This window comes from Ambystoma mexicanum, chromosome 1q (assembly GCF_040938575.1).
Source record: "Ambystoma mexicanum isolate Mex_15411 chromosome 1q, UKY_AmexF1_1, whole genome shotgun sequence".
Taxonomy (NCBI): Eukaryota; Metazoa; Chordata; class Amphibia; order Caudata; family Ambystomatidae; genus Ambystoma; species Ambystoma mexicanum.
Genome location: NC_090922.1, coordinates 285,296,139 through 285,323,055, shown reverse-complemented (window position 1 = coordinate 285,323,055; position 26,917 = coordinate 285,296,139).

Genomic DNA, 26,917 nt, shown 5'->3' with positions numbered 1-26,917 from the left:
CAGATGGAGCGGTCGGTGTTGGCCGCTCTTTTTTTAGCCATCCTAATGGCCTTCTTGGGGTAGCCCCTCTGTCCCAGGTGTGTTTGAAGTTGCTTGGCATGTAGATCGAATTTTGCTTTGTCTGTGCAGTTCCTGCGGATGCGGAGGAATTGGCCATAGGGGAGATTGTTTTTTAGCCCTTGTGGGTGGTAGCTAGAAAAATGTAGCAAGCTATTCCTATCAGTCGGTTTTCTGAATAGTTCCATTTTCAACAGTGTTCCTGATCGGTAGATATGCAAATCAAGGAAGTTGATGGCTTGGTAGTCCCAATCTATGGTGAACTTGATGTGGGTATTCTGTGTGTTGAGCCAGATATGGAATTCCAAAAGTAATTATTTGCTGCCTTCCCAGATCAAGAGGACGTTGTCGATGTAGCAACGCCAAATTCTTATTGCTGTGGTAGATGTTGTCATCTTCATACTGGGCCATGTAGAGATTTGCCACGTCCGTTGCAAAGGTGGCACCCATGCTGACGCCCTTAATCTGCTGGTACAGCTGCTGTTCAAACAAGAAAAAGTTTTCTCCCATCGCTATGCGTATGCACTCCAACAGGAAGTTAGTTGGTGTGGTGGTAGTGTCTGTCCTTCTCACAAGGCAAGTGGCAAGTGCTTGTAGGCCTTCCAGTTGTGGGACTGATGTGTATAAAGCCTCAACATCCATGGTGACGAGGATAGAGTCGGTGGTAAGCTGGACCGTGTCCAAGATCTTAATGGTTTCTGTGCTGTCCTTAATATGGGATGCCATTTTTCCGATGAAGGGTTTCAAAAAATAGTCTGTATATAATGAGAGAGGTTCAAGAAGGGAGTCACATGCGGAAACAATCGGTCTACTTGGTGGTTTGGTACGATGTTTATGTATCTTAGGTAGAATATAGAAGGCTGGGATCCTGGGGTGTGTTTTGTTCAAAAAGGTCTGTTCGTCCTGGCATATCCATCCTTCTTCTTAAGAATGTTTTTTCAGGTTGTTAATTTCTTCTTGTAGACGCTGCATGGGGTCTCTGTTGAGTTTCTTGTATGATGTGGTGTCGTCCAGAAGGTGTTGGCATTCTTGGTTGTAATCTTTGGTGTTCATGACGACGATTCCTCCGCCCTTGACGGCTGGTTTGATGGTTATGATAGTGTCTTGATTGAGATCCCTCAGGGACTGTCTTTCTTCCTTGGTCAAATTGTCTTGGTAAAGGTTTTTCTGTGTCAAGCTGTTGGTGATAGTCTGCAGAAATATATTTTCAAAAGTGTCGGACTCCCCCGGGATGGTATGTGGGGGAGGAGTGAACATGGACTTGGGTTTGAAGCCTGTCCTGTTGTCTGGCGGTGTCTCTGATTCTTGAATGATGACGATCTCAGAGTCTTGTTTCTCTGGTAGATACACTTCGAAAAAGTATTTCAGTCTCAAAGTGCGGAAGAATTTTCTCAGTTCAGCCTCTGTTTTAAAAGGGTCGGCTTTTGTGGCTGGGACAAAAGAGAGCCCTCTTTCGAGGAGGGAATGTTCAGTTGGGACAAGAATTCTGGAAGATAAATTGAAAATGGGAATAGATGCCAGGGCTGATTTGAGTACCATTGGCGTGTCCTCATGTATTGGCCTCTTTGTTGTGGGCATCTCTTTGGTCGACCCCGTTGGCCCCCTCTCTGAAAAAACGGATGTTGTGGTGATGGTCCGGTGTTTCTGCTACCACTTGGTGAACTGGGTGCGCTGCCACTGGAGGAGCCCGAGCTGCCAGAGAAGTTAACGATGCGGTTGCGTCTGTTGTAATTGCTTTGTTGTTGCTGTTGTAGATTGCTGTAATATATCTCCTTCAGGTAGGAGTATGTTTTTTCCTCGGCGTAGTTTGTGAGATCCTTCCTGAATTTTTGTACCTTACGTTCTACAGTGAGTTGATTGAATTTAATCACCTCCTCCTCTAGTTTTTCTAGTTTTTTCTTTGCCTTGGTTACGTCGATCCGTAATTGTCTTGGTAAAAGTTCTTCTGTGTCAAGCCGTTGGTGATAGTCTGCAGAACTATCTTTTCAAAAGTGTCGAACTCCCCCGGGATGGTATGTGGGGGAGGAGTGAACATGGACTTGGGTTTGAAGCCTGTCCTGTTGTCTGTCGGTGTCTCTGATTCTTGAATGATGACGTTCTCGGAGTCTTGTTTCTCTGGTAGATACACTTCGAAAAAGTATTTCAGTCTCAAAGTGCGGAAGAATTTTCTCAGTTCAGCCTCTGTTTTAAAAGGGTCGGCTTTTGTGGCTGGGACAAAAGAGAGCCCTCTTTCGAGGAGGGAATGTTCAGTTGGGACAAGAATTCTGGAAGATATATTGAAAATGGGACTCTATCCTCGTCACCATGGACGTTGAGGCTTTATACACGTCAATACCACAACTGGAAGGCCTACAAGCACTTGCCACTTGCCTTGAGAGAGGGACAGACACTACCACCACACCAACTAACTTCCTGTTGGAGTGCATACGCATAGCGATGGGAGAAAACTTTTTCTTGTTTGAACAGCAGCTGTACCAGCAGATTAAGGGCGTCAGCATGGGTGCCACCATTGCACCCGACGTGGTAAATCTCTACATGGCCAAGTATGAAGATGACAACATCTACCACAGCAATAATCCCTACAGGTCCCATATCAGAATTTGGCGTTGCTACTTCGGCGACATCCTCTTGATCTGGTAAGGCAGCAAAGAATTACTTTTGGAATTCCATATCTGGCTCAACACACAGAATACCCACATCAAGTTCACCATAGATTGGGACTACCAGGCCATCAACTTCCTTGATTTGCATATCTACCGATCAGGAACACTGTTGAAAATGGAACTATTCAGAAAACCAAGTGATAGGAATAGCTTGCTACATTTTTCTAGCTACCACCCACAAGGGCTAAAAAACAATCTCCCCTACGGCCAATTCCTCCGCATCCGCAGGAACTGCACAGACAAAGCAAAATTCGATCTACATGCCAAGCAACATCAAATACGCCTGGGACAGAGGGGCTACCCCAAGAAGGCCATTAGGATGGCTAAAAAAAGAGCGGCCAACTCCGACTGCTCCATCTGTCTCACCACCAAGGAAAAGGACCCGATCAACAGAACTGTCTGCAACACAACGTTCAATCCAGTGAGCAACCTTATCAAGGGCACTATCAACAAACCCTGGAATTTGACAAAAAACGACGGCAACCTAGCCAGAAAGCCCCTTTTTGCTTTCAGGAAAAATAAAAACTTAACAGACACTTTGGTCCATACATTCCTAGAACCCACTAAGATACCAACAACCCTGTGGAACCTTCCTCCGGTAGTGAGACATTTCAGCTTTACCCACAAGGATTTTGTTTGGAAGATGAACAACCACACCAACTGCGAGAGCAAATATGTTGTCTATGCCATCAAGTGCCCATGTGATATGGTATACATCGGCAAGACTATCAGACCCGTGAAACAAAGGATCAATGAGCACAGGTCCTGTATCAAGAATCAAGTACAAGATAAACCCCTAGTTGAACACTTCAACAAGAAATAACATACGAACAATTCTCCTGGACTGTGCTGCAACAATTACAGCCACAACAACGCGGAGGAGACATTAACTTGGCCCTCACTAGACTAGAACAAAAGTGGGTGCATAGACTTGACACAGTCTGCCACGGTTTAAACATAACTGTGGAATGGAAACACTTCTGAAAGCTACTTACATACACCACAGATATGGGCCTGCTGGTTCTGGGTGTTTGTATCTGTTGTTTTGATACACCCAATGTTTTTTGATGTGGCAGTGTAGCACTAAGGATGGAACCATGGAAGAAACCATGACAACCAGTGGCCCTTTTGAAGCAACACAGGGTACACAAGCGTGGAACGCTGAGAGTAGCATAGTGGTAGTTCTCCTACAGAATCAAGAACTAGCTTGCTGGAAATGTGGATTATTGGAAGGTTTTATTTCAATCCATGACTGAAGTGTGTCTGCCCTGAAGAAGCTTGGATTTAATGAACTTTTGAAAACCTGTATGGCCGAAACTCGAGTAGGCAATGTGGAAAGTTGTCAAGAAAATCTTTAGATCCAACTGTGGATTTCGTTTTTGTAAATTGCAGTAGTAGGTGCAAATTCCCTCTGCCGCCATGCAATAAACAGTAGTGGCACACAGTGTTTAGAGTTTATTCATGCTGAGAGGTATTAGTTACCCGAATATTTGAAAACGCACATTCTCTGGCTTGTTTAAAACTGTGTTGTGTGCACAATGTGAAGGTTTTATTTATTTGTTCACTTTATTTATTATTGTTACACAAAAATATAAAACAGAAAAACATACACGTGAGTGTGGATTCACAGGTAGTCCATAGAATCAGTTTCTACATAACACATGCCACTACAAATTACCATATTATATTACTATAAGATACCCACCCCCACATTTCATCTCAACTACAAGACACAGTAAAGACAACACATTAGACAAGACGAACACCCTCCCACCACCCAACCCACAATATTATTTATACACCTATAAAGCAAGTCCTACACTTTAATCAAACAAACTATTGAATGATACACACATCTCAGCATAGTCAACCTCCGATCACGCTTCAGAGCTTGTGTCTTTTCATACCATGAAAGTGTTCGCATATCTGACAACTAATTTTCATAGTGTGGTTTTTTTCTAGATGAATATGACGTTTAAGCACTTTATTGTGATGCTTTTCTGTGTGTGGGATGATGTTTGGTTGGTTGTTGTGTGAGTGGTTTGTTTGAGCAATATTTGATCTTTAATCTCTTTGCCTACATATTGCTGTTGTGTAATCCAAATGCTTGCTGCACTAAATGTTTTTTTCACTATTGCACCTTTTGTAGTGTTTTCAATTGAATGCCTTCAATAAACTGTCTATTGCTTTGAAAATTGTTGATCAGAACAGCTTGATGTAAAGGCACATTGGATTTTTTGTTTGTATTGTTTGTGATTCCCACTGATACTTTGCAAGAACATTCTAGTCTGGACCAACTTCAGGTATGTGTGTTTCAACATCTATAATAATGGCACTAACATTTTTTCAGAGGAACTAAAAATAATCAGATAGTTTTCAAGTACATCATCCACCAACTGTAGTCACCTGGAGCCATAAAATTGTATCAGGCGACCATTGAAAAAGTGGGCCACAGTTGCAAATCTCTATTCATTCCTTTTGTGACACTGTTTGAATAGTATCCAAGGGAGACTTATTTGATAGAATGTGATGCAAATTGTGCATTTTAAAGAATATTTATTCAGTGACACTTGTCAAAACTGTTAGCCACATAGTGAAGTAACTCAACAAACTGGCCCAGATTGGCCAAAAAAGTGACCCAATTTGACCCAAAAAATAGGCCCACAACAGCATTTTGTGTGTTTGGTTCAGCCATGGCCCTATTGCCCTATTGGTCAGTCCGACCCTCCGGGCTGGAGGCAATTCCTCCCCAAGTGCACACTCAGGTCCAGTGCGCCTGCTGGCTGTTGGCCGTCATCACACAGCCCCCTGCTCCTCCTGTAGCTCCCCATGGCTCTGTCACAGAAGTCTCAAACTCAAAACACAGAGAGTGCTGACCCAGGAGCTCAATCACTCCCTCTCTAGACTAGAGGAAGGCACCTCTAGTGTCAAGTGCACCCCAAGTGAAAATGCTCTACCTCAGTCTCCGCAGTGAACTTGCTGCCGGTTCTAACATGTCCCAACTATCAGTATCTGGGGGTATCTCCCCTCCTTAGTCCAGATGACTCATACAGGGGAGCCATGTAATTCCCTAGTGCACCAGAGACACCAACACGAAAAGCCATCAATACATCTCATAGAGCCATGCAAACAACAACCCCTTTCAATGCCTCCTCTGGCTCACACCTCCTTTATACACAACTCCTGGGTAAAGCCATTGCCCCTAGACCAGTCCCATTAATTGGCACATTGGAGGGAAGTGCACAGAGTGGGAACACAAGGCAAGACATGTGTATCAGTAAAAACAGTTGTTTTATTAGTGAAAACACACAAATGTACAGTGGTTATGTTGAAGTTTATGGTGGGATTGATTATAGGGGCAATGGCAAAGTGAATGGCTAAATGTTGTTTCTATTCAGCAATGGGGCAATGTTATTGCCTTAATAAGAAAGAAAATAAACTTATGCATGATGTGGTAAAACTCATATGTGCAAGGTCCCCCCATCCCCTTGATGCTCTGCTTATATTTCATGTTTCAGCCTGGCTCTGGGTCACTCTGCTTTAATATTGTATGCATTAAAAGACAGACAATTCACTGATAAGCGTGTGTATTGGTCGGGTGCATAGTATTCCTTTGTTGCAGGAACCCTGCATCTTTGTAACCCCCAACAATATGGATTGTGCGGATGGGCTCTCTTTATTATCTTTATCTAGTGTGCAATTCAAATCAGTTTCAATTTGTTCAAATGTGCCTTTATATCCGCAGGAATTTCCTGGCCAGCGCACGTGTGTTCCCTCAGCATAGGTGGCAAAGGAAACAAATATATACTTTCCCAGTTGCTTTCTTTCGCTAGGTATCTGGGTCTGGCTAAGGAACAATAATGGCTCTCTAAGGGGCAATCATCCTTGTGGTAAGGAGAATATTTGTGTGTCGTTGATCCTTTCTTTTCCACCTTCAGTTCATAGGTGTCTATACAGGTGGTGTGGATGTCTTTTGTGGCTATATCCCTAGGGGATCAAGAGTGTCTAAAGGGTTGTGGGTGTGAGAGCTCGTGTGACAGCCCTCTGGCTTGGTGGAGGGACCCACTTAGGGTGGTCTTGGGCTCCCAATGTACCTCCTTTGGTTCAAGCATCCACAAGCTCAAAACATTCCCCATCCCTTTTGAACGCTCTAATGATGGTTCCCATGGACAGGCATCTGACATGCACAATCTCTTTGAAATCAAAGAGATTGGGCCTCATTATAAGTTTGCTGGTCCGTGAACTACGGTACCGGTAAACATGCTGGTACCATAGTTCCCGGACTGACAAACTACGAGCTTTGCTTGCGGGTGCCTTTCTGCCCACCAGGTCGGACCTGGCAGGAAGAAAGGTACCAGCGAGCACAGCATGTCGGATGCACCAGCACTGTTATAAATGGTGCCGGTGCACCCAAACTCCTCATTCCCATTCAGCCCTATGGGGCCAAATGGGAATGCAGAGCATCTTTTTTCCGGCACCCGCAAATGGGCAATTATCGGGTCTGGCACGACCGTAATGACCCGGTAATTGCCCATTTGCGGGCACCGGAATAAATTGCAAGTTTGGCCGCAGCCTGCCAGTTTCACTGGCAAGGTTACCGCCAAACTTGTAATGAGGCCATTGACCCTCATTACGAGTCATTACGGTAAAACCAGCAGGCTGCCGCCAGACCCGTAGCGATTAAATGGCTCCGGACTTGCCGGAATTACCAGGGCATTACAGCCCCAGTGCTCCAGTAATTACGGAGCCAGGCATTCTGTAAATCCCCATTCCCGTCGAGTCGCATAGGACTCCACGGGAATGGAGAAGTGGAAACGTCTATCTGTGGCCGGTGGCGTTATGCCCGCCAGGTCAGACCTGGCATGTGTAACACCACACGGCCACAGAACTCGTAATTAGCCGGTCTGGAAAACGGTGCCGGTACAGTTTTACCGGCACCGGTACATCCAGACCGGCTAACTTGTAATGAGGGCCATTGACTTTGTGGGGATAATATAAATGTGGTTATCTGACAACTACTCTGCCATGGTTGAAACTCTACTGCCAATCAGTCATAATATCCATAAGGAGAAGGGTATGAAGGGAGCCGGAGGAGGGGGTGGCCCTCTTCTTCCCAGGAGTTATTTCTACCACAATGATAACTAATAAGTATTCATACATTGAAGATTTGGCATGCAGATGCCTCTTGGATTTTACTTGGATTATAGCCATGCTTTATAGACGTTCCAGCAATAGCACCTCCTTCTTCAACTAATTGGCTGACTTACTAGGCAACCTCCACATCATCATCACCAACACCAACAACCTCCTTGTTGTATGGATTTCAATATCTGGATGGACTTTTTAAATATAATTTCAAAACCATTATTCTATGTGTCACCTTAGCCATAAGAATGTGTCTGCTCCATCGCAAACAGGTGGTCAAACATGGGATGCTATTCTCACATGGGGAGCCTTGTCACTCTCTGACATGTGTGTCACTCCTTTGCCAAGCTCAGGTCATTACATTATTTCAGACAGATTGTCCAAACGAGAACAAATCCTCAGAGATCACAATTCACTAGACACAGTTATTTCAAGTTTGACCCATTAATCGCTGTGTAGCCTGTGTCCCCACAGGGCCTGGATAGTAAGGGCTGCATGCTTGGCCCCTAAGGGACCCTAGAAATAAATATACAGACACCAGGGTAATACAATTCTTTTATTAAATTTGTAGTGTGTGTTTTGTTTATTTATGTGTGTATGTGTGTTCATTTATGTTGGATCAAACCATCAAGCCGACCATGGGGCTGGATGGGATGTTTAAAAGAAATAAAAGAAAAGAATAATGCATCAGATCTCCCCTGCCCAGGAGTGGACTGGGCAGGGGAGAAGAGAATCGAGTGAGGATTTATAAAAGGGAAACAGTTAGAAAGGGACAGTTGAAAGAAGACAGAAGAAGCACAGAGAGAAAGGAAAAAGACTAAATGGTGGGGGCCACCATGGATGGCTCCCCAGGGCCTACAATCTATCAACGGTGATGGGTGGCACATGGCGGAGCCCACAGAGAGTGAGCCAGGGGACCGAGCTGCTTATGCTAGCGACAGATGAACCACCCTGTGGCCATGGCAGTTCTTAGAGGCCATACCAGACTGGCCCATCATCATCATCATCATCAAGCTGGTCAGATAGCACAGAGAGGTAAGTGCTCACCCCTGATATCTGTGCACAGCATGCTGTGGCAGATTCGAATTACGGCAGGGTCAACTCAGCATTTCATCCTTCTGAGGTCGATAAATTGAGTACCACTCTGTGGAATAATAATGTCTTCTTTTCAGCACTCTGAGACTTATGGGAGTGTAGTGCTATATAAATAATGCATTCTTATTATTATCATCCAGGCCTGGGCAGCATGTATGGTGCCTCCCAGGAAGAAAACAAACAAAAGAAACAGGGCAGCATGTGTGGGACAGTTCAAACAAGGCTGTCCCCTTCATGGCCAGTGAGGCGGACCCATTCTAAGAAGTAGCCCCATGCTGTGTATGCCAGACGCAACCCGGTAGGTGAAGAACAGCAAAGTCTGCTCCATCCAGGAGGGCGGAGTGGTGAACTGGCACAGGGAGAGACTTCTCATGAAGTGAAGATGATGGGGTGGCCCCACACTAATGGCAACACCCAAAGAATTTTAACCAGGCCACGGGTTTAGCGGTGATGGTGGGAAAACCCCAACTCATGCAGAGGGCCACCCAGGACAGTTAAGAAAGCATGGCTGAGTGGTGGGTGGCCACAGTTGGTTAGCAGGGCCACCCTAAAAAAAGAAGAAGGGCCATGCCCCCATCATTAATCATCAGGGGACAGGCACGCAGCCAGCACTTTCACCAGCCATCAGCCAGCCCTCTACCACCTTTGCAACTAGCCCTCAGTGTGCCAGAGACAGTCCTTGAAGGAACTGTGGTGGTTGACTAACTGCAGTAGGGCTATAGGTCAAAGTATCGAGTCAAAAGTGTCGAATGACAAAAGGGTCGAGTCAATTCGACCGAAAAAAAAGATCACATTTGTATTTTATTTTTTTAGCTAAACTATAACAAACAAAAAAATATACATTTAAAAAAAAATCGATCCTTTTGTTTTCGGTCGAATGCACTCTCACCTTTGGCATTCGATCCTTTTGACTTAGGTACTTTAACTGGACACCCTGCAGTAGCCACCTTAATGTAACATAGTGCTGTATTTGTGTTATATGTTGTGTTAAGGATTTCAATCAGGCAATTCACTCTGCTCTCTGCCTAGTGCAAAGCGCAATGGAAAAACGTATTTGATATATAGATTCAATTATTTGAAAGATGTACCGCTCGTATCACACCCCTTACTTTAAAAATACCCAACATCACTATATATATATATATATATATATATATATATATATATATATATATATATATATATATATATATATATATATATGTAAACAACAATCACCAATTGGCTAACAGAACACAGAATAATATCTTTAATACACTGGGAATAAGTAATGAGCAAAGCGAATGCAGCACAGAAAATAATACTTTTGTGTTGGTTCAGATCAGATAGCACTATGGTTAGAGGTTCTCCCTGCAACCCCCCTCAACCCCCAATATGCAATGCAAAGAGATGGAAGGAGAGAGCAGGTATTCAGGGATAGTACAGATCAAACAGTGTCTCACTTCCTCCCTTCCACAGAAAGAGAAAAACAAAGTGGGCTTTTCAACTATCAGGATGACTTTTAAAGTGGCTGAGCAAGAACTCTTAAATGTGTGGAACCATGCTTAAATTATTATAAATTCCTACGGTAGCCATTTTGAACAGTTGCACACAATCACCAGCAATGATTTAGTCCAATGAAAACATTTGAAATCTTAAAATCCAAGTCAGAAACAAATGGAAGGTATTTCACACCTGTACAAATTTCTCAAAATGAAAATTCGCAGCAAACTTTTCCGTGCGTGATATTTGCGATAATGGGCGAATCGCACTAAAATGCATGTATAGCTATGGATGTTAGGTACAAGTAGGAGTTGACATTTCGTTTCTATCACAAAAACAGAGGGAGTTATAGAGGTTTTAGTAAAGGTTGTTTTTGCGAGATAGGCGCGAGAATGGAAAGAGGCTTCAGTTTTAAAATCAGAAAAATATTGACTATGGACTAGAGCATCCAAATAAGCCACCAGGACGGCACAATGAAAGAGTCAGGAGTGATTTGCGACTCAGTCCTGCTTCCTCGCTGTCCACCTTGGAGCGCTAGGCTGGTCACTCGAATGAAATTAATAAATCAAAGTTGACAAAATGACTAGGAAAAAAGATGCTTTTACAGATAGACAGAATAGGATTTCACTACAGATTCAGACAATGTTACTGATTATGGAAGTAAGGATAGTTCAGAGGTTATGAGGGGACAAGATAATGCACTGGAATCAACAGTTTCTAGCTTCCTGTTAATACTCACAAAACAAAATGGATTTAAGAAGATTTTGGACCGTCAGGATTCTGGACCATTGAATCGGCTCTATCAGGGACTGACAGCTGGGCACATCAGACTGGACAGGGTCAGCAAGGCGCTCTGGTCACAGCACGGCACAGCACAGGATCTGCTCTTCTTGGTTCTGAGGATATTTCAATTCAGCGGGAAAGCATTAACAGCACGCCCAGCTGTATTATGATGCTTCCCCTAGGCTTTTGGGATTCTGTCCTAGAATTTGAGGCCTAGCTGAGAATGGTTCAGCTATGCAATAGGCCTTTGCTTTGCCATGTTTCTGGAGTCTGGAGCAAGGAAGATGTAGAATTCAGCAGCAGGGTACTCCGCCAGGATTCAGGAGAGTGTCCATATGTGTTGTCAACTGTCTCTATTTATGCTATAAAATGACATAATAAAGGGGTGTATGGGCCGGCTTCGCTAAGCTTTCCCCTGTGAGCTGGGATAGGACCACACTTCATCTCCGCCTTGCTTTTGGGGTGATTGGATCAAGGCAGGCTGATGTCACATTTTATGATTTGCTTTACAGTCCTCAGAGACCTCCCTTTAGCCACTGGTCTCAAAATTGGATTTTACATTAAACATACATTTCTACATTAGTCACTTTTATACAAATTACACACAAAGATGCCATATTGTGTGTATCATATTTTCATCAAAATCTCGCAGCTGTAGGATCTTGTTTTAACTTTCTACAGAATTTTGTCCTTTTCACTATGAACACAAATTCCAAATTGTAAGCAACTTTCCAAAAATGTGTGTGTTTAACATGGGAATGCGTGTATAAGGTTTCACAATTCTAGCAGAAATACAGACCCCATAAACCAAATTTCTTGCCATTCCTGTTCAAAATAAGCTACAGGGTTGTACTAAGTTTTCAAAGGTAGTGCTAAAATTTAGGTTAATTAATCTGCCATGTTCAGATTTTGCACCCCTTTGGATAATAAGTTATACACCTTTTTAAAAATGTCCATTACATATACTGTTAACACCAAATGGTCAGTATTTGCCACTCCTTGAAGCATGTGGTGGCCCCCTCCTTTGGAATTTGCTTCTGTCAGCCAGGAGTTTCCTGGGCTGCAGCAGTTTTACGGCCTATCACACCTTCAATATCCTGGGTTAGAGGATGTCCATTGTTCCTTAGCTTTCTATAGACAATAGTCTGGGCTAACCAGCGATTAACCCCTCCCTGTGAGTTTCTGCTGAGGGGAAGGCCCTCCTTCTAGGATAAAAACGTGCTTTTCCAGTTCTTTCAGCCCCAGCCAGGCTAATTAACTTTTAAATCCAGCAAACCAACTTTGTTTCATCAAACATAGTACATTATTTGCTTGGCCTTAAAATCTGTGGGATAAAAACACAACTAAAATCTGTATTCCATTTTGGCAACAATCCTTTTTCTGTTTGCTAATCCAGCAGGCTTTTGAGTTTTAGCTCACTTTTAAAGTTTCATCAGTGACTTCTCTGACAGCAGCCATTCAAGCAGCCCAGGGTACTGCACCCTGATTTTGGCATAGATGCTATCAGTTTACAGACAATCCAGTTTTCTGATGAATGTTTTGCTCTTCATATTAGGACTTTTTATATTTACAATGCTTCATTAGATTCATGAAATTTAGCACCAGGCAAGATTTTAAATGTTGAAAAGTGTTGTGTTATAGGCATTTTGGAGTTTTTTTTAGCAACAAAGCAAATGACATTTGTAGGCACATTTTGGGGTTTCACTTGCACAGTGCTGCTTCTCTGTCTGCACTATGTTTGCTGGTCATGGGACCCACTGGCACATTACTGCAGGGTGTGCTCTATTCTACCGCAAATGCACCATCGGTGGCAGGTTGTGCCTCCCTCTTTTTGTGTGCTAAAGCACACGGTTTTGGTAGGTTTTTGAAGGTTTTTGGCGCACACAAGGGTTTTGCCGCCATTGTTGCTTTTTTTTCCCCCATAACTGGCAGGGTGATGCTGCATAACATAGCAGAGTGGGTCAATACATCCCACAGAGGTATGTAAAAGTATATATGTATGTTTAGTTATATGTATATATGTAACTACTGTTCAGTGGGTTAATGGTTAAACAGGGGTAGTAGTAATGTGTTGGTGGTGCATTAGGGGCAAGGTTATGTAGGTTTTAAAGCTAAATCTGGGTAAGATGTTGATTATATGTAAGGAGATTAAATAGGTAAAAGGGGGTAGATGGGAGGTACCCTGGGTGAGGTATGGGGATGGTGTGGCAGCCTGTCTGAGGCCTCCAATCGAGATGGGACCATTCACAAAGGCCATCCTTTGGCCTCAAACTCTGGACCTGGGTGATCTGCCTGTGAACATTTTGTTTGTTGGCAGTCTGCACGCAGTAAAACTGCTCGGGCTCCTGTTTTGTCCCCCACCTCCAGGGCCCATACATACCGAACATGGGAAGCGGGGGACAACTCTGCAACCCCCTCTTCTCATGTTCAATTTTGCCAGATCCAAAATGTTTGAAAACCTTTCAACTAATGGTAATGACTGAACTTGATGAAATCTACCATGCATATACATTTTTCTGAACAATTTGGGTAACACACAAACTCCATGTGTGTGGTACCTTAATTTAGGTAAGGGGTCTATTGCCGCAAATTCACCTTATAGGTCCCTGAAATTCCTACAAGGAAGGTTGTTCTGAAGTAGCAGGTTCCAATTTAATTGGTACTCATGCGGAGTGGAAAGGAGTAGAAGTATAATTGCTTTTATAAATAAAGTGGGCTCCCCGTTGGGATCTCTATAATATTCACTGTTGTGTGCATGTCTGTTAATCATCTAAGATTCAGGGTGTATCCCGTGTCCCATTAACAGCAATTTTATAATGGCAGTTGCTGTTCCTGGCCCCCCTACCCAGCGGTCCCGGGAGGAGGCGGTGGTGGTTTCCATCAGAACAATCCCTAACCTAGATCAGGAATGGAGGCCCCTGGCTTGGGTTGGAGCCGCAAACCAGGGGCTACAACAGCACTGATACCTTTGATGCCTTGGTTAACTCTGTGGCACATATCAAGATATACTCTGCAGTCTACAAGATTAAATCACCAGAACTCTTGGCTCCTATCATAACCAAGAGGAAAAAGACACCACTTTAAGAGGAAGAACTGGTTGATAATGACTTAGTGTTGCTAAAGAGAAGGAACATAGCCCTGTAGATACAAATGTCAACTTGAGACATGCTAGTGATTACACTGCTGCTATTATACTAAAAAAAGAAGGTCTTCTTATATGACCGTATCTCCCAGGTATCCAACATGTCAGCAGAAGTGTCTAAGAAACTGACTCTTCCACCTGAAAGCTTTTCCAACCCTGTGGCCTCTTGGGACCTGTTTAACAAGTTGTCTGCCTTTATAAAAAACAAAGTGAATTTAATCCAATCCATTATGGCAAGCCACCATTACTGCTCCATTCCACTTCTTCCAAAAGCCCCTACAGTGACATTCTCCTCCTTAAAGACATTTTCTCGCTGTGGATCATAAAAATAGTCCAAGAAAATTAGTTCTTCTGAAAGGGTTCACCTCTTCTCAGTGCTAGCAATCAAGGAGAATGCCACAGCCTTGGCCCCCATCCTGGCAGCATTGGTTAACATCCCTGTTTTTCAGTTCTGGCTACTTCCCCAAAGCACTGAAAGAAATGTGCATCACTTCCCCCTAAAGAAGCAGTCTGATGACCCTGCCATCTCAGCCAACTACCACCCAATTTCCAACACCTTTTCTTGGGGACAGTCACAGAGAATAAGCTAATCAACAGATCTTGTGTTACAGCAAATTGAATTACTTGTTTCATGAATACCAGTCTTGGCTTCAGCCTACCAGTGGGACCACATCAGCCTTTACAACACACAGAGAATGATGCAATTCTGTAATCCCACAACCACAACACTTGTTCTGCCTTCTCTCTTCTTTATCTGTTATTAGCAATGGATATTGTGAATTGCACCACTTTCCTCAACGATCTCTGATACTACTTTGGCATTGATGGCCAGGCTCTCAACCAAGAATACCTCTTTTATTCAAGATAACATATTGATGACACAGATGTTGCATTCTAACCGGGCAGTACATCCCTTCACTCCGTATCAGAATGCTTATCAAGCATTAATGAGTAGATCATTATCCAGCATTACTGAGTGGATCATTATCAAGCAATAACGAGTAGATCATCAACACAGCCACTTCCTAAACACTTCTGAAAGTGATGTGCTATATGTGGGTTATCCTGGTCCCTCTGCTCTACCTTATACCTGCCCTGAGACCATGGGCTCTGGCCCACCATGGTTTAAAGGAAAACAAGCTGGTTATCATGTTCGATGGCTTGCTCTCCTTTAACCCTCCAAGACATCGTCAGGAAATCACATTTTCCCTCCAACATGCTAAAACACACCCCATTTTTCCTCAGGATGTTGCATAATTGGGGCTTGCCCTGGGCAATAGTGCGTTCCTGAATCAACTACCATAACAGTCCTATAACAGGGCCTACCCAAGGGACTTGTTCAACAGCTATAAACAGCAACACATTGGGCCTCATTACGAAGTAGGAGGTAAGGGATTACCGGCACCGGTAAGGGTGCCGGTGCCGGTAATCCCTTACCTCCATTTTCTGAGGTCCCTTAGCAGGTCCCTTCCTTAACGCCTGGTCTGACCAGGTGTTAAGGACGGGACCCGCTAAGGGACTTCAGAGCTAATAACAGTACCGCAAATTGTGGTACCGTTATTAGCTACTTCCCCATTGAGCCCTATGGGGATTCAAATGGGAATGGGGAATGGTTCTCAGAATGGGGACTTACCGCGTCATCCAAGGATGGAATGACCCGGTAAGTATCCATTCTGAGAACCCGGACCCATTATGCGGCAAGGGGGTAGCCATGGTGCTAATAGCACCATGGCTACCGCTTACCTCGTAATGAGGCCCATTATCATGAATAAGGTTGCCAGACTCATCCTGAGATTCAGGGAGCCTAACACCTGCCCTGAAACTTCTGCATGGCGTGCAAAGTCCCCTGCCTCATCCATCGAGCCTAATGTGGTATTGGGGCAGGATGTCTTCCACATAACCTTACCAGGTACAGTCCCTGAATGCTCCTAAGATTAGCATGCTCCTTCACACTACCATGACTTGAGGCAGGAATATGGAATTTGGAGGCAGATCGCTGAATTCTGCAGGTGCGTCCTTATGGAATGCCCCCCCCTTTCTTAGATCAATGGACCATCCTCTCAAGTTAAGGAAAAGGTTAAGGACTGTCTTCTTCAACCTCTGGTTTAATAGTTGATGGACCTGCTGCCATATGTCCATTCGGAGCCAGCTGAGATGCGTGCATTGTCTAGACCCATCAGCTCATTGGCCTGTTTTTGCCTGTACGGACAGGGATGGAGGAGGGTGCTTATACTACCGGACACCTGCAGACCCTATTAGCCACTTCTACACTCCCGCAGGACTTTGTGTCACCACATTACATGGCACTTATGCACCGGCTTGCTGCACTTCTCCTTTATCCCCTTTGCTTGCACGTATCCGTTTTGGAATGTTCCACGGCTATGAACGTCCGGACCCCTTCACTGTCCCAGTCCTTTTCCTTTGCAGTGCTAAGAAGTGACTTTGTCCGCAGTAGAAGCTTTTTTAAAAAACACTAAATAAATAAATAACTACAGTAACCACTGTCTACATGATGACCTTTAGGCAAGTTTAAATTTGTTTAGAGTCCCTGCATCCCCCACCACGGATAGTAGAGCATGTTCACAGAAGCACACATCTCTCAATCTGATTTAAGACACTGGTAGTCCAATTGGGAGTGTGACTATCCTTGCAGGTGAGAGAGGCAGGGTCCAGTCACTTTCAATGCAAAAACACAATATGTGTATGCCTAATTTAGTTGTCTTTTGATTTTGTTGTATTTCAACATCGGGTAAGTCCCCTTCTTCAACATTGATACAAAAACAGCATGGTGATTGTTACAAACGTTACACATACTGTTGAGTACAGTGCTGTGTTTCCATAAGGTGCTCAGTGCTTTAAGTCTTGTCATGAGATGTCGCTTCATATGCTGGCAGGAGCCTGGTATGGGACATGATAATGAAGTCCATGACATTCATTCCATTGTAAAAGATTGGCAGTCCACCCAAAGATGTCTTTTCCTTCCAAGCACGGGACTGCATTGAGACCCGAATGTTTTATTTTCTTTGTGTTTGCCTATTTGTTTATTCATTTCATTTGACTTTGTCGCCTATTTGTAATTCTCTGAGGGGCCCGATTCATTAAATTTTTTGCACTGCTGAGAAATGACTTTGCACTGCTGAAATGTGACTTTGCACTGCCGACACAAGCCCTGATTCTTGGATCTGTGCAAAGTGTATTTTTTCAGTGCATAGTCATTTTTGCAGTTCAAAATGAACTTTGCACCGACTTTGCATGGCAAAAATACACTTTGCACAGTTGCACGAATCAGGGTTTCTGTCGGCAGTGCAAAGGAACTTTGAACCGAACAAAACATTCCATGAATCGGGCAGGTAGAGTTTACAAATTAGACTTTCGATTTGATTCACTTCGGGGCCACATTACAAGTTTGGTGGTATCTTGTCGGTAAATCCACTGAGATACCAGCAAATGGATTTACCGTCACGGCCACTTGGTCTGGCGTAATTACCGCTGGATTACAACAGGCAGTATGGCGGTGTTAGTCCCCATTTATGGAGCCCATAAGACTTCATGTTGATTTTGGCAAATTTACCACTGGCAGTAATTCTGCCGAAATGGCAGTTTTTTGGCAGTAAGGTGGTAGAATTAGCTCCAGCATTTTGCTGGAGGTTTAGCCTCCACTCCACTGCCAAAATCATAGTTGGGTGATGTAGTAATGCGGCGGTAACTCGGTTACCCCTGCAATACCGCCGTTTTAAGTGGCACCACCCAACTTGTAATGAGGACCTTTAAGACTTTACCAAGCATGACTAAAAACAATACTTCTTCCATCAATACAGAAATGAAAGTAGCACTCGATCTTGTGCAGATGTGTCTGTGGTGGGCTGGCTGTAATCCCTCAGCACGGACCATATAACACCAATGGGTCCATTGTTCTTCAATTTGGTAGGTATGTAGCAAAACAGTCTCAATTGCTGTACTTACTGCATTCTCTAAAAAAGTCTCTGCCAGCCCATTTTTTCTTGGAGTACGATGAGTACGTTTTTCCACCAACCTTTACAAAAGCATCTGTGGATAACCTGTTCTAGAAAATCTGCGTTGCATGCATTGTCACTGCGTGGCCAGCATAGTCGAGGCAGCGTTCCTGTATCAAACCTAGTGTCAGCTTTGCACCATGACATTCGTAGCTTTTTACCATTTTAACTCGATGGCTAAAACCCCAATTATAAGGATTGCATCTTACATGACCATCCTTGGACACACTACTCCCCGTGAGGACTTGGATCTAATAGTGAGAATGTTACAGTGGTTAGTGAATGGGAGGGCTATCCCTTGCACACACCCCATTGGTTTGATTGCCACTAAACTACTGCACTGACTGTCGTCTGCAGAGGCGTTGCTAGGGGTGGGGGTGCTAAGTGGGCTATGGCCCCGTGTCTTTTGGTTGTAGCCCCAGAAAGAAGCTCAGGAGCTACAACCAAAATGCTAGCTAGCCCCGAGTCCCGCCAGTCCGACATTAGCTTAGGCCCTGATCTATTCCAGACCTAGCAACACCCCTGGTCGTCTGCACCCTATACCCCAGATGGGGTAGCCATTTAAAATGTGCTGTTCCTTTGTGCCATCAATCGGGAAGGAGGTTCACCTCTGCCTTGCTACAGGAACCCCATCCAGCATATAGATGTAATGTCGAGTCTCCAGTGGTTGAAGTAAGTGGAAGCGGTTGGGAGTGGTGCTCCTGTACTTTTTTTAATTAAGTTTTACTGTTCCTATACTTTTTTTTAAAGAAACCGTTCTGGAATGGTTTCCTTTTCAAATGAAATTGTAGGAAGAAGTTGAAACACACACCGAATGTGCCCTTAAAAGCAGTTGCATGTGTTTAGGGGTTTGCATTGTGAGTGGGAGGGGGCGTGGTGATGGGGTTTCTGGGCATACTTCTTTTTTTACACCTCGACCACTGCGAGCCTCCTCTAATAGCAAAGTTCGTTTTTCCAAGGGCCGCCACTGACTGGGCTGATTGTGAGCCCCTCACTGCACACAAAATACCCTTACTTTGTCTGCAGATGGTAAAACTCCCTGGGCCTGTTTCATGGAAGCATTTTATAAGGGCGTAATCCCATAGGAACATGCCCCATGAATCAAGCCCCCTTTCTTTTCGGCGTGGCAAGATGATGTCACATAAGCTGGGTTTTTGCATAAATATAAGACTGTTGTGGTGTAATGCAAACAGACACACCAACTAAACAAAATAAAGTGTGCACCATTGTATTGTGGTCGTCCATTCAATTGTTTTATCCCGGAACACGCTCCTCGTTTCCTTCTCTTAGGCCCTCATTCTAAACGGGGAGACATAGAAGTAAAGCGCAGAAAAATGCATTCCATGCCTTCTCACTCATCTCGCCCATTTTAATATGCACTTCCTTCATGGTTTGGAAGCCCCCTTGATGATTCCTGCAGAGTCATGGGGATTAATATTCTGAGTGCAATAGATTATCCTAATCTCTACAGTCTGTGCCTAATATTTGTTCACCTGGAAAAAGCAAATGGAGTCCATTCCATTCCTTTGTTTGAACAGCTGCTGTCATGCCTGTAATGGTAGCGACCATTTCAGATCTCGGCCACGTGCACATGCATGCAACACCTCCCAAGTGACCCACCGCATCTCTTCAGTGAAAGGCCGTCCTGGTTTTCAGTGCCTTTCACTGATTGGAAGAGGTGACTGCATGTTCTGTTTTTGCCCTTTGTGGACATGGGCCAGAATGATATCAAAGGGCCAAACTGTGGAGATGAGCAACCGGTCAGGCTCTTCATCCTTATTTACTGGGCCCTAATGTTCTCCCTGCCATTTGAACCATGCATGTCCGTTGAGGATTGGTTACTGGACTTGCCAAGGCATTCACTGTCATTTACAGCATGCAGAATGGATAAGCCCCATTGTTAAAATAAAAACATAAAAAAGAAATACACAATATTCTATAGTATGGAGAGGAAGGATCTAGACATCAGTAACGCACATTAGTGATATTTTCATGCAATATTCATTCTCAATATCCAGTGACGATGATATAATGTCATACACCATTTAGACAATCTTATTAGAGCCATCCCGCAGCCCATTTAGTAATGGCAGAGACATTGTACCATTACAATGTAGATGGAGAATCAAGTACAGTACACTGTGTAGCCACCAGAATCATATCCAATTTCTTCACGGTGACTGGCACGGTTCCTTGCCTTTGGGCTCCACTGGTTCTTTTATGGCATTTTACGTAGGTACCAAAAATCTAATTGATGGCTGGTCAAAGAGGCTGATCTTGACGTGGCTGCACGTCATGGCTGCCATTCTATAAAGGCTATTTACTTCCCCTTGGGTCACTTCCATTGGCTGTTTGGGTCCCTTCAAATATTGAAATTAAAATGTGAATGTGCACCAATGGTCTACAATCACAAAGGATATATATTTTTAAAAGATTGGAACTGTGGTTGGAGGCCCAAACATGTTTTAGTGCGCATGTGTTCAGGTGTTTATGCTGTCCCTAGACCGGAGTTGTAATTGTGGTTCCACAATAGGGGGCTTCGCAGGTATGTTCTTGCTCTGCAAGGTGTGGGTTCACACTGTGGAGAAGATCACTTTTCCTCTCTTTGCTTGGAGTCTGTCATACATTACTGACCGGCGCGTGCTCCCGATGCTAATGTATGAGCCGGTCTGGCCAGGGCATCATGTGCGCTATCACACAGCCATCATGAAACGCACAGCTCACGCTTGGGGAAAAGGTTATCTGTGCATTTCTAAAATTAATGCACATTTAAAAAAGCAAATCCTGTTTTCATTTGCATTCATTTTTATATCCAGATTGTATCATTTTCTTAGCCAACAGAAACACTGAACTCTGGGATACTGATCCAGTATCCTAGAACTCAGTATTATAAATTCGCTATATTTGAGCTCGGTCAAACCATAACATAATGAGTGGTTCGAACTCCTTTTTGAATGTTTTGAATCATTTCGAGCATTAGCTTCCAATGGCTTTTAACTTTTTAGTCTAATTGAACCCCCATTGTTTAGATAAGCCTGAAACATTGTTGAGCCAGTTTGGCCATTCATAGAAAAAAGAAAAAAAGCTTCCAGTTCTGATGGCAAGATGTGAAAGAGCGGGCCCGAATGTAGGACACTGTCTCAGCATTCTAGGGGATGATGGAATGAGCAGCATGAAGCAGGGTGACTGGATCAGAAGTCAAAGAGGCAAGGACTGGAACAACTGAATGAGTCTCACAGGATCAAGAAGCATAGGTAAGTTGACAGTTTAGGAATTAGGCAAGGGCTGCGAAAAATGGAAAGAAGCAGGAGAGGCTATGAGAAGGGGAAGAAGGGAAACTAGGGGGAACCTTTCCAGGCGAAAGCAGGCATTTTCAAGTGTTTAGGAGGATTCCAGATGCCAAGGTAAGATGGATGACCAGGAAGTCCACCTGGACCCGAAGGTTGACAGTCACTATCTTGGAGAGGGTCTTGACTTGTCACTCTGCTTCCAATGGCAAGTATAAAGCAGCAGCCTCACTGTTAGCGCCTAGGAAGTCCACAGCAGAAGCCCACATTAAATACCCAGCATAGGAGGGAGCAAGGGGCATATGTCCCCTGATGGCGAAAGCAACCCGGCACCACCGAATGGGCGCCAGATTCCATGGAACTAGTGTGTGGAACCGCTGAAGAAAATGAGATGAATGAATGTTGGAGGAAGGTTCCCTGATGGGTTTACTTGGGGCATAAACCTTACAATTAATAAGGTATTGCACATTTCCAGGTTGAAACGCAGAGACACAAATATGGGCTATTTCATATTGCAGAGTTACATCTTTCAAAAATGGTAATGGTGGTGTTAGTGAAGGGACTGGGCAGGCACGCTTTCAAAAGAGAAACATGAAATACATGACGTATGAGCTTCCAGGTTGCAGGAAAAACCAAGGGTACATGCAAGTTGATGCATCCATTGCATTATGTGTACTGGGCTGACAAAGCATGGCAATCCTTTTGAAGGCACTAGAAGCTTAAAGAGAAGGCCAGAAAACAATCAAATGTATACCCTGATTTTAAAGGCAGATGATTCTTTATGGTGTCTGCATACTTCCTGCCTCCAGCCCAAGTGATCTGTAAATAGTCTATTGCCCCTTTCGGGAGCAGATGATCTAATGATGGCATACTCATTTCGGATAAAGATGTTTTTGGTAAAACACATGGTGGGAAACTATAAGTGCAATGTGCAATGGAACAGGCTTGTGTTGCTTGAAGGATGCACAGTATTGTTACTTGCCGTCTCTGCTGTAAGGGGGACCTCTACCTAGTTACCTTGTGCTGCATTAGAAACGCATCACAGATATTGCCCTATTGTCTGGTAAATCCTCTGGGTCCCGATGTTGGGCTTTGCGCGGGGAGATGTAGGAGGAGGGGTTGAATCCAGATGGCATGGTTCTTTCTATAACAAGTAATTTACAAATACATGTCTAAAGCTGGGAGGTTTCCAATGCACACTTGTTGGGGATGATGGTTGTTGGGAGGCCTAAGATGTCTTGACAGGGAATGCATGCCTTCTCCAGGGTATTTTGTGATGTTGAAAACTGGGAAGAAATGGACTATCTCGGTTAAAGAGTCAATGGTTATCATGTTATAGCAGTGTACCCATTGGAATATGCTAAATCTACTATGAAGCTTGTTGACACTATCTGTAATGGTATAGTCAGCTTCTGCGGCTCCCGGATATTATCTTCTGGGAGAAAAGTTGAATGTTTTGCTTGTGCGCAAGTGGTGCTGATATATAATACATAATCATGTACATCAAGATGCATTGTAGGCTGCCAGCCATATCTTTTAATAGTGCTGCAGGTGGATAGAACTTGACAGTGGCCTGCAGGTAGACTGTCATGACAACGTGGCATTACGTGTTGCTTAAGATCTTCAGTACAGATCACTAGATGCTAATTGAGAAAAAATAAGTCTTCATATAGACTGAGTCATCCTGAAGCTTGGCTTCAATCATAGCAAAGAGCATCGCCTTTGATGGCCCATAGAACATTTTATAGAAAGTAAGGAATGAATAACACAGAGAGAGGAAGCCAATCAAATCCAGTTTCCACACCAGAAATGAGTATCAAATGGTTACATATGTCCAAAGTATGCTACAGCTGATCTCTGTCACTGGTGCAAAGTCAGTGGATTTATAGAGAGAGGAATAGTTGCAAAGTGACAGCTTGCTTCAATCGTGGAGGACACACGTTCCATGCCTGTGTGTTTCTAGCTAGACAGTCAATGTAGTTGGCCATTCATTTGTCAGATATACAGAGTCAGAGTGCATTGAGTTAGAGCCTGAACGTGAAATGTTTCATGTTGAAGGCTCTCAATAGTGGAGATCTCTGTGATCTTTAAAAACAAATCAGCCATCAAATTGATTTCCTTTGAATGTTTAACATTTCAACTAAGACAATTTTATCAAGTATCTATTTTTTTTTTTCATTTAGTTTGTACGAACTTTGGATTTTTGTTTTAATTAAAACACATACAAAAAGATACATCTTTCGTCTTTACATGATTTCCTCTCTAGACTTATTTCGGTCAGCTCCTTAGATACTATCTTGTGGTGGATCTCAAAGGTGGCACTCATTCCTTTATTCTTAAATCTGGATCTCATCTGCAAATTTGTTCTCTTCACTTGTCTCCATGTAGGCCTCTATTTTCGAGACCACTGGACTCGATTCTAAGTAGTTCTGTATTTGCACTAGGAATTTCGTCAACGCAATCCACACTGAGTTACTTTCTGTCAAGTGCAGTTGTTTCCACCATTCCTCCACAGAAAGCGTCTGGTAGTTTGTCATCACCTTTCCCAGGCAGATTTCACGTTGGCCATTTTGTTCAAAACAATTTAGGATGAGATGTAGTATCTCATCTCATGAGATGTAGTATCAAATAGTATCTTCTAAGGCGCTTACATGGAGATAGAACCAGATATTTCTGGGGTGTATTCCGAATTTTTGCTTCTTCTGGTTGGTTTAGCATGGATTTTTGTGAAGCTCTTCTCTCCCCGATTTCAATCCAGTCTAGATCGAGCAATTTTCTTTTTACCTACTCTGGATTGTTCCATAGTGTTAGCTCATCTGTGCCCAGTTGTTTTAGGATCTGACTACATTGATATTTCCAGTCTCTCAGGGCCGATATTCTTTTTCCTGTCTCATTTCCCATCAGGATTTTAAATGGTGGTAGGTTCGCTTCTTCATATGTTTTCCTAAAGAGCAATAACTTATTCCACATAATCCTTGAATTCAGGGTGGAGATTCCTACTTCATATAGGACACAAGCAGTCGACGTACTTTGAGGTATTTGGAGAATTTTCTATTATCAAAACTGCATCGCTAACTTGGTAAGAATGAGTGACTTTATGCAAGCCCAAGAGTTAACCCACCATACTGCTGAAAAGTGGACCTTCAGTATCATCACAGAGAAGCCAGGCGGTTAAGCCCAGCATCTGTTCCTCGCTGTTCGTCGCGGGGAGGCTGGTCTACTGGAAACGATGATGGTGAGCGACATCATGCACTGTTTTGCTAACTGTTGCCATTTACTGATGGGGTATGCACTTCTGATTCGACTGATTGACTGGGTGACATATAAGAGAGCTGTGAGCATGTGGCTCTCCATGCAGTTCATGGCTATCTGACTACCAGCCTCAGCTCAATTGCAAATGTGTTAACCAGTAGCAGTGCATTTTATTGTCTGGAGGAATTAGTCTGCTGAACGTACGTAGGGTAAACTCCCATTTTGAAAAACCTACAGCCTTCTATTAACTCATACGTGATGACACGTGGTTGTGAGCAGAGGCGTTGCTAGGTGGGGGCTGAGGAGGCAATAGCCCTGGGTCTTTTGGTTGTAGCACTTGACAGAAGCTCAGGGGTTACAACCAAAAAGGCTAGCTAGCCCCCATTCCCAACAGTCCCAAAATTAGCATAGCCCTGGATCTTTTCCAAACCTAGTAACACCCCTGGTTGTGAGTCAATGATGGTAAAAAGAAAAGCTGATGCTGCACTTTCGCTGGGAACACAAAATATCTAGAATGCTCAAACCGATGTTAACAATCAGATTACGGAAATGAAAGACCTGCTTCGCGGCATTGACAGATTCGAAAATGTCAGCAATAAAGGGGCAAACGTGGGTAATTCAAATCACCCATTAGACAACACTTACGGGTCAATTCAAAATGTGTGGCTCTACCTGATAATGATATTTCTTTATCTATTAATGAGCCAGCCCCGCTTATATGGAATAACTCTATGGAACAACCCAGACAAAAAATACAATAAGGACCCCTTGGCCCCTTTTATGACTAACCAAAAATCTGGGTAGGAAGGAGGAACTAATTACCTGATACCGGTAAGGAACATTAATAAGAAGTCAGACAACAGCCTAGCAATCCCAAATATTATTGAAGTGCATTGCTTTGGTAATAGCGCACAAGCGACTAAATCTAGCATTGAATCTCTGGGCTCCGTGCCTATAACCAATGTAGTCGTTGGTGAGGACAAAGAAATGGCAGAGAGAGTGGATACTCCCCTAGAGGTTTACACTTTAGAAAGTTCAGTAAAGACCCTATATGCAAAGAGTGCCCCCCAGTGGTGTTTAAACCAATGCTGCTCGAAAAGCAAGGGGAATGGCAAACTAAATAAAACAAACAAAGCACTACGAATGCAAAGGATGCTCCCTTGTTTGGCATCTTTAAGACTTATCGTGATTGTCCCTTGCAAACTGAACTGGAGGGAGAAAACTAGGCCCAATTTCTCGACTATTTGGAAATTAATGCAAAACTGGATGCTACATCCCTCATTTATCAAGACTCTGTCTTTGAAAAAATTGAATCTTGGTGTAAAGAATTGTCCAATGAAAGGAAGAAGGTAATCAGGCTAGGTTCTGGGCTGTTGAGATGATCTCGCTTGGATAAAGACCTAGTGGATCATAATAGCTCCCTTCCTAAGGTGACTACTAAGATGTTTTAAGGTGGTGTTTACCCATCCGAAAACAAGTAAAGTCAGGAAAGCATGAGGAAAGGGATCGACCCACAACATCCTAGCTTGCAATGACCCCAAGTTAAGGCACCACCAACATTAACTCAGCAAAGTAGGCCTTGTTATAATAGACTATCTGGTGCAAATGTAATGCCCTTGGGAAGGCTGGGGAGTGCCTCTTGTAGAGCAAGGAATCCTGACATTGTGAAAGAAAAGAAAAATCCTGCTATAGAGATGCATAATGTACCTTGTACGTAATAATTATGATACGCAAGAGAGCCTTAAATATACATGTCGCCACTGGTTTTGTCATGTTCGAGGCTGTTTGTCAATAATTGGAGATGATATTATTAAATGTATGAGGGGAACTAATTTTACCACAAATGATGACCATATTGAAATCACTTTGACCTCCAGGGAACTTGTTGAGGGGCTCTGAGCATTGAGCACAGGACGTATCCACCTTCCCACATTAGAATATCACTTATAGGCCCTGAACATCCACACCACACCCACCATTTGTGTATCACAACAACAC